The sequence below is a fragment of the Dermacentor albipictus genome, unplaced genomic scaffold, assembly GCF_038994185.2.
Source record: "Dermacentor albipictus isolate Rhodes 1998 colony unplaced genomic scaffold, USDA_Dalb.pri_finalv2 scaffold_524, whole genome shotgun sequence".
In the NCBI taxonomy this organism is placed as follows: Eukaryota; Metazoa; Arthropoda; class Arachnida; order Ixodida; family Ixodidae; genus Dermacentor; species Dermacentor albipictus.
The window spans coordinates 8271-17500 of NW_027226078.1; the positions used below are offsets into that span (position 1 = coordinate 8271).

The window sequence follows — 9230 nt, forward strand, 5'->3', positions numbered from 1 at the left end:
ATCGTTCAACTGCGCGTCCCGCCTGTCAAGCAGGCCGGACGCCGTTTTTGCGATGCCGAGGCCACCTTCAGGCGCCCCAGCACGCTTCGTTCTTGCAAAGAGTAGCACTTTGCACAGTCCGAGACGACGGCGTTCGAGCTCGCTACGGCGCCCTCCCCGAAGGGCCGGGTATCGCCACGCGGCAAGAAGCACGCAACATTCTCGATAGACTGGTTGTGTCGACTCGATCACGGCTTGCGGTTTCTCTTGAGCCCGCAGCACAGGTGGACCGACCGACACTTGCAACGTAGCCGAGACGGCAAAGCCGCCAGGCGACGGGTCACGCCCGCGCCTTCGGCGCTTTCGCATTTGACTCGTCCGAGGACGATGCGGAACACAACTCGATATCGTGGAGAAAGCGTCGTCCGACAACCAGCCCCTAACGCATCAAGCGGATGAGGCTGCAGACGTCAGCTGTGGGATCCACGGGAGCGATACCGGGGACACGCTTGACGGGCACGAAGCCCGCCGCATATCAAACACCCAGGTCGCTTTTGGGGGCGACTGCTCTCTGGGACCCCCATATAATAGCAGCGATAAGTTCCCAAATCTCCATGGGGCCGTACTCGTGCCACTTTCGACGAGCGTTTGGCGAAAATCGTGCCGCCTCGCAGCGCCGCGAGCGAGATGGAAAGCTTACGTCGGCAGCGCAATGCCGAAGTCGTGAAAGCGCAGCGCGTCGACCGAATGCGCGAACGGCAATCTCTCGCCTATGGACAGCGCGGTTTCCAGAACAATCGCCTTTCTGTGCCCCTACGGGGCCGCACGCTAGCGCGGCCCTTTCGCCGTTTCCGAGCACGAGTGCGACCGGCGCGGGCGGCGTGCTCGACACCCCGGCTGACGCCGTTTCGGACTTTGTCTCTTCGCGCGCTCGCGCCAACGCCGCGGCAAAACGACGACCTCTGCGCGGTTCTTTCCCGGTTCCCGGCGTGCTATAGTGCAGCCAGCCGGACGGTGGCGACGACTCAGTCGCGGCCGTGCGGTGGCTTGTACGCCAAAGTTGCGTGACGGGCGTCGAGCTCCCGCCGCGGCCCGGCTCAGGTGGTTTCGGACTTCTGTCTCTTCCGAGCGCTCGCGTCGTCGTGGGCACGATTCTCGAGTGCGGAGCGGTGCGCGGACACCACCACGAACACGCGCAAGCCGAAAACGGCACTACGGTACAACGTCGGCCAGGGCGGTACGGCCCCCTTATATGAGCAGCGATAAGTGACCAGATCTCCACGGGGCCGTACTCGTGCGACAAGGCGGCGTACTGCGCCGAGCCGAGCGCCAATATTTGGCCTTGGCACGGCCGATTTGAGCTCTCGCGATCGCCGCGGTACCGCCGCTCACCGATTCAAGGCACGCTAGCGCGGCCCCTTCGCCATTTTTCGAGTAAGAGTGCGAAAAGCGCGCGCGGCGTGCTCGTCGCCCCGGCTGACGTAGTCTCGGACTTAGTCTCGCTCACGCCGCCCCGGCTGACGTCGTCTCGGACTTAGTCGCGCTCACACCGCCCCGGCTCACGTGGTTTCGGACTTCCGTCTCTTCCGAGCGCTCGCGTCGTCGTGGGCACGATTCTCGAGTGCGGAGCGGTGCGCGGACACCACCACGAACACGCGCAAGCCGAAAATGGCACTACGGTACAACGTCGGCCAGGGCGGTACGGCCCCCTTATATGAGCAGCGATAAGTGACCAGATCTCCACGGGGCCGTACTCGTGCGACAAGGCGGCGTACTGCGCCGAGCCGAGCGCCAATATTTGGCCTTGGCACGGCCGATTTGAGCTCTCGCGATCGCCGCGGTACCGCCGCTCACCGATTCAAGGCACGCTAGCGCGGCCCCTTCGCCATTTTTCGAGTAAGAGTGCGAAAAGCGCGCGCGGCGTGCTCGTCGCCCCGGCTGACGTAGTCTCGGACTTAGTCTCGCTCACGCCGCCCCGGCTGACGTCGTCTCGGACTTAGTCGCGCTCACACCGCCCCGGCTCACGTGGTTTCGGACTTTCGTCTCTTCCGAGCGCTCGCGTCGTCGTGGGCACGATTCTCGAGTGCGGAGCGGTGCGCGGACACCACCACGAACACGCGCAAGCCGAAAACGGCACTACGGTACAACGTCGGCCAGGGCGGTACGGCCCCTTATAAGAGCAGCGATAAGTGACCAGACCTCCACGGGGCCGTACTCGTGCGACAAGGCGGCGTACTGCGCCGAGCCGAGCGCCAATATTTGGCTTTGGCACGGCCGATTTGAGCTCTCGCGATCGCCGCGGTACCGCCGCTCACCGATTCAAGGCACGCTAGCGCGGCCCCTTCGCCATTTTTCGAGTAAGAGTGGGAAAAGCGCGCGCGGCGTGCTCGACGCCCCGGCTGACGTCGTCTCGGACTTGGTCGACGCCCCGGCTGACGTAGTCTCGGACTTAGTCTCGCTCACGCCGCCCCGGCTGACGTCGTCTCGGACTTAGTCGCGCTCACACCGCCCCGGCTCACGTGGTTTCGGACTTTCGTCTCTTCCGAGCGCTCGCGTCGTCGTGGGCACGATTCTCGAGTGCGGAGCGGTGCGCGGACACCACCACGAACACGCGCAAGCCGAAAACGGCACTACGGTACAACGTCGGCCAGGGCGGTACGGCCCCTTATAAGAGCAGCGATAAGTGACCAGACCTCCACGGGGCCGTACTCGTGCGACAAGGCGGCGTACTGCGCCGAGCCGAGCGCCAATATTTGGCTTTGGCACGGCCGATTTGAGCTCTCGCGATCGCCGCGGTACCGCCGCTCACCGATTCAAGGCACGCTAGCGCGGCCCCTTCGCCATTTTTCGAGTAAGAGTGGGAAAAGCGCGCGCGGCGTGCTCGACGCCCCGGCTGACGTCGTCTCGGACTTGGTCGACGCCCCGGCTGACGTAGTCTCGGACTTAGTCTCGCTCACGCCGCCCCGGCTGACGTCGTCTCGGACTTAGTCGCGCTCACACCGCCCCGGCTCACGTGGTTTCGGACTTGCGTCTCTTCCGAGCGCTCGCGTCGTCGTGGGCACGATTCTCGAGTGCGGAGCGGTGCGCGGACACCACCACGAACACGCGCAAGCCGAAAACGGCACTACGGTACAACGTCGGCCAGGGCGGTACGGCCCCTTATAAGAGCAGCGATAAGTGACCAGACCTCCACGGGGCCGTACTCGTGCGACAAGGCGGCGTACTGCGCCGAGCCGAGCGCCAATATTTGGCCTTGGCACGGCCGATTTGAGCTCTCGCGATCGCCGCGGTACCGCCGCTCACCGATTCAAGGCACGCTAGCGCGGCCCCTTCGCCATTTTTCGAGTAAGAGTGGGAAAAGCGACCGCGGCGTGCTCGACGCCCCGGCTGACGTCGTCTCGGACTTAGTCGACGCCCCGGCTGACGTAGTCTCGGACTTGGTCTCGCTCACGCCGCCCCGGCTGACGTAGTCTCGGACTTGGTCTCGCTCACGCCGCCCCGGCTGACGTCGTCTCGGACTTAGTCGCGCTCACACCGCCCCGGCTCACGTGGCTTCGGACTTGGTCTCTTCGAGCGCTCGCAGCCAGGTCGGGGCCGACGCCGACGTCTGCGTGGGGCTTCAACGATTCCCGGCGCGACGCAATGCAACTGCGCGCAGGATGCCAGCGACTCCGCCGTGGCCGTGCGGCGGTGTACACGCAGAAGTTTCGTGAAGGGGTATCGAGCTCCCGCCGCCCCGGCGGACGTGGTTTCGGACTTTAGCGCTCGCAGCGATCTCGCGGCGATCGCTGACGTCTGCGCGGTTTCAGGTGTGCTACGATGCAGCAGTCTGCCGCACGACAATTTACGGAAGCGAGTGCATTCCGCCCCGGCGGACGCGGCAGCGGACTTTGTGCCTGCGGGAGTGCTCTTGTTGCTGTAAAATTTGAACGGGTGCAGCTGCGCGAAGCAAGTGTACACATTTTCTCTCTCTCTCTCTCTCTCTCTGCCTCTGAGGCGACTGTAATTTTAATTTAAATGCAATTGGAGGCGGGAGCAACCTGATGAGAGTAGGCGGACTTCGGCACACCTTGTAGTTTAGAAATTGTTTTCAAGCTTTGAGGACATACACAATCGCGCCATCTGCTTTCCCCGTCTCTTTGGCACTTCATAGTGTGTGCAGCATGCTCTGCATTCCAAAGAAACGCGCCTGTTTCTCCCCCTCTCTCACGTTCTTCTTGTCTTTCTTGCTGCTCTTGTGAGAAGTTGCTATGCTCTTTACTCGCTGTAAAATAGAATGCTTGCGCGAGCCAACAACTTGCGTGTCTTTCTTTTTTTTTGTTGTTGTTGTTTTTTTCTCTCTTCCCAAGACGTTTCTGCCATTATTCACTAGCTCTCGTTCTTAGTATGCAACGGAGCGTTAGCTCGCGCCATCTACCTTTCTTTCTGTATGGCGAAGGCCGTAGGTTTTCCTAGTTCCGCACACAGATGGCGCGGATGCGTTTTCGCGCCAGTTTCGAACGACCTCGCTGTACACATGTTTCTCATTTAAAAGTTTCAAAGGGGCTTGCGAAAGGGCGTGGTCCTTTTTTCTTGCGCAAGGCTGAGCTTTCCAGCTGTGCTTAAGCTATGCTAGCATGTGTGCGTATGTGTGTGTGTGTGTGTGTGTGTGTGTGTGTGTGTGTGTCGTGCGCGCGCGCGCGTGCGTGCGCGTGCATATGTGTGCGTGTGTGTGTATACACGCACACGGTAAAGATGATGGGGTAGCGCTATTTCTTTCTTTCTTTCTTTCTTTTTTAACAACACCTGTGCTCCACATGGCGATCTTCCTGCCCTCTATGTTTCCGGTTGGAAGGAGTGCGCAGCCTTTTCTATATTTATTTATTTTTTTTTTTTCATTCTCTTTCATTCGTACATGAGGCGCGCTACCTAATTCTAGCGGTCGAATCGACACGTTGCAATCCGTCCCGGCCTGTGCCGTATGAAAACTTTCAGTGGGCCTTGCGGTAAATAAAAGGAAATGAGGGAAATGCGCGTAGTGTATTACACTTGCGCACGGGCTTGAAACGAAGGCCTCAAAGAAAGCCGCCTTGAGCGGTCGCATTCAGACGGAAGTAAGCATTCCCCTTGCGCGTGTTTTCCGCTCGCCTGTTCCGTTTTCTACGAGGTTGCCTTCGTTGGTTTTGCCTTGCGAACAAGCTTGCGCTCGGGTCTCGTTTCTACGCGACGGCGTTTCGTTAACAGTGAAAGACTGAGGCGTCGCGAGTTGATTCGCGAGATAGAGAGCATAGAGTCTCTAGACGGGCTGGGTTTTATAAGATTGCCCACGCTGTTGCTGAGGTTACCAATGTCGCCAGGGCACCCACAAGGCAGTGGTACAATGGAGTGAAGTGAAAGACATCGCTTCTCGGCCTTTTGGCTAAGATCAAAGTGTAGTATCTGTTCTTATCAGCTTAATATCTGATACGGGTTCTATATGGACCCACGATATTAAACCTATTTTTGGAAGTTGGCGGAGTGCTTGAAGCCTGCTTCACCTCCGCCGCAGGTCGGCCCGGTATTGCACTACCTCCGGGATCGGCCCCCGCTCACTTAGGTGAGACTTCATTCAATCAAAATGAAGAACACAAGCTCGAAGCGAGCACTCACGTGACACGCACCATTCCCATACTATACGCAACGATGCCGGTGTTTCTGAACGATTGTCTGCTGTAATGAGCCACTTGGGGGGGGGGGGGGGGGGAAGGGTGATTAGCCGTGGGTTTTGCAATCAATGTAAGTCCCACTCAAAGCCAACACTGCATTTTGGAGTTCACTATCGCTTTGATCCGTAAACGACAGCAAGCTCGCCCTGCGAAAATCCGCTGCCCTAGTGGAAGAAAGGTTCCCTATGAAACAAAAATGGAGTGCCCGATTTCCGGCAACATTTTCGCTGCAGTGGGACCGAGCGCCTCGAAAACAAACTTGTCGTATGGCCAAGTGTGGCGAAATATATTCAAGGGTTCAGAGGTGCCTCAGCTTTCCAACCTGTATGTTATGAATACCTGTTGCTACCTTTTCGTCATCATCATCCTGCTGGCTACGACCACTGCAGGGCAAAGACCTCTCCCATTATTCTCCAAGCACCCCGGTCACGTGTAAGCCCGGTCACGGTCGCCGTCTAGTGCCTGCGCCCTTCCTAATCTAATCTGCCCTCCTAAATTTCCGCCACCCCGTGCTACGCTTCCCTTCTCTTGGAATTCAGTCGGTAACCCTTAATTGATGATCTTCCCCCCACATTGCATGCCCTGCGCACGCCCATTTCTTTTTCTTGGTTTAAACTAAGGTGTCATTAGCTCGCGTTTGTTCGCTCACCCCCCGAATCTGCTCTATTCTTATCCCCCGTAGCGCTACACCCATCATTCTTCTTTCCAAAGCTCGTCGCGTCGCCCTCAGTTACCCTTCGGTAATCCTTAAGGTCCTTCGTTGCGGCACTCGCGGCATCTTTCTCATTTAAATAAGGCTATTTCGTTCAGTTTTGGGGGAAAACTCAATGAGCTAGGCGCGATTGTGTCCCCGGCGCCGCTCTCAACAAGATGGCGGCGCCCAGGCTTTTTGCCTGGTGGTTCGGCTTGACGCAGAACACGCCTGCAGGGCAGTGAAGCCGCATTGAAGGGGCAACGAGCGGCGCAGTGAAGCGCATGCTCGGGCGAAAAACGCGAACATCAGCCAAAAATACAACCAAATGGCCAAATACGAATTTCCGTTATGGGAAATTGGAGTTCAGTTGGCGCGTTGCGCTCGCCTAAGGTAAAGAACATAAATGCGAGTGCCACATCAGCCAAGTCAATGCTGAGGATCGCGTATCATTTCTTATTTATTTTTCCCCTTGCCTCCTGGCCTGCGTGGCCCTAGCGCGCATGCCCACGAAAGTAATGCAATAAGGAAAACGCGAAATCATGCGGTGACGGCTGTATCATATCCATTGTGCGTGCTTTGTTCTTTTTGGACTACAGTGGTGTGCGTTATGAGAAAGTTTCAGTGACCAGCGAACCTATATTTAGAACCACATTTACGGTTACTGCTAACAAGCTGCGGGTAGGTGTTTTTTTTTTCTTTCTTTCTTTTTTTCGCTACCAACGATGGGTTATCGCAACCGCGATCGGTTGTGCTAGACGCGTTCTTGCCAAACGTTGGCTCTATACGCGACCCGTGACGCGTGGTCGGCACATTCAAGCAGTCCATTGCAAACCGTTCCAAGAAGAAGGATGCTAGCTCCACGTTCCGCCGGGAGCGCTAGTTCGAAGATTGTACTTTTAGACCCTCGAGGAAGCACCGCCATCCCACGTTTTCTATAACGCGCTAAGACTCAGAGCGACAGCGACCACTTGTCTTTGTCAATATCTCGGACACACTTTTTTTTTTTTCTTTAATCCAGATCGTCAGACGAGCCCGCGTTCACGCGCACTCGCTCTCTCCGATAAGCAGGGTAGCTCGGTTGGGGTGTTGTAGGGCCTCGCGCATGCGCTGCTGAGTTCGTCGCTTCGCCGGCCGGTCGACGCTGGCGCGGTACTGGTAATCAACTTCGACGGGCATGGTGAAACGTCACTGTGAAACGTCACGACTAGCAATGCAATGTGTTTGCGAGCAATCGGAGAAATGAGAGAGCCCCTGTAGATTAGTGGAAACGTTCCTCCAAGTATTACGTTTGCAATTTGCGCCTACGAACATGAACTAGACAAAGGAAATGATCTGTAGCCGCCTTCACTTCATAAAATTCCCGTACGAAGAAATTTGCGTGCGCACGTGATCTCCCGCATGAAACCAGACGATAGGTTAATTTTAGCCGTTCATTTCGATTTGCCGAATGTAAACCGGAACACTTTCTCCACGCGCTCTTGAGGTTTGAATGACAATCAATGACATGCTTTTTTTATATATTTTTGTTTGTTCTATCTGGAACCAAAAGAATTCAGAACGCCATTTCAATCTTAGATTCGATTCACGCCTTGCGTTACGTCACCCCTGGCATATCTGATGAACACGCTCTGCTGTTAAGCTTCATGATCACGGCATTAAAAGTCGCCACTTCCCGAACGTTTATCGAGCCGATGATGAACCGTATGCTGGATTCTTATTGTAATGAGTTTATAGAAAGTTTTATACTTCTATGGCTAGCTTCAAGGAAAGGAAAAACATCGCTCAGCATTGTATAACGCATAACAACAACAACGAAAAATCTGCAGGTTATTCATACTACAATGAGAACACTAGGAATACTGAAAAAGATGAAATCTAGACATGCTGCAAGGAGCCAACAAATGCAATTGAACCAACGAACTGAACTGCAATTATTTCATCAAGACATGCCCCGAAAAAACGTGGCCACTATCAATGCTCATTTCAAAGCTGTTTTTTTTTTTTTGTTTGTGACGGATAATAATTATCTTCCCAATGGCTGATGTGAAAATTTCAGAGCGCGGCATTTTCGAAATCTCAAGGCCCCGGCTGCTTTCTCTCTTCTTTAAATATGTTCCGGGTGGCAGATGGAGAAAAGTTTCGCGCACATAATTTAAAAGCCTGTAGCTGATTTTCTTGAAGAACACAAAGTGCTGACAGACCACCAAACAAGACAAAATTGAATCGGTATTACGCGCGATGATTTCGCACCGCAGTAACAAAAGGGTAACAAGCGGACGTTCATTTCGTGGTGTGTATTTCACGTCTCTCACAATAATAATAAAAAGAATGCTACTGCATAAATTAGCTTTTCCCAAACTGGATGGTTTCGATCAGCTTCCTTAAATTGAGTTGGCGTTGATTGAGCAGGTGCGGGCCTCGGTTGTTTAAGATTTTTGTAAATGGCATCATTACTGGATAGATGCGGACGTCTGCGTGATGTGTGAAACTCGCTTGAGGATCAAGGGAGAACCCCCCCCCCAAAAAAAATCATGTCATGGTGACACAAGTGGCACATGAGTACTGTTATCGGGAGGAAAAAAAAAAAAGGAAAACCGGCACGTACTAGGGAGACACTCCTCTTACACGTGAAGCTCCAAACAAATTGTTTTTCTTGAGACGCTCTATAAAGCTCCTCAAACGCAGCACCCGTACACGAAGACAAATGTCCAAACTGGAAAGAAAGCACGAAATTCGCGGCGCCCGTTTGCTGTGAAACAACGGGCAACATTACGCAAAGTCCGCTACCACGTCAGCCGGGGCGGCCGCACCCCGCCCGCGGTTGAGCCATATATGGCTGCACGCGCAAAGTCCGCTACCACGTCAGCCGGGGC

General features: G+C 55.3%; 1 non-coding gene across 1 annotated transcript; it reads left to right on the plus strand.

The window, feature by feature from the left end:
* Positions 1–5357: 5357 nt before the first annotated feature.
* LOC139054026 (U2 spliceosomal RNA) lies at positions 5358–5549 on the plus strand. Its single transcript, XR_011510973.1, has one exon. It is a non-coding gene; the product is annotated as a U2 spliceosomal RNA (small nuclear RNA).
* The last annotated feature ends 3681 nt before the right edge of the window (positions 5550–9230 follow it).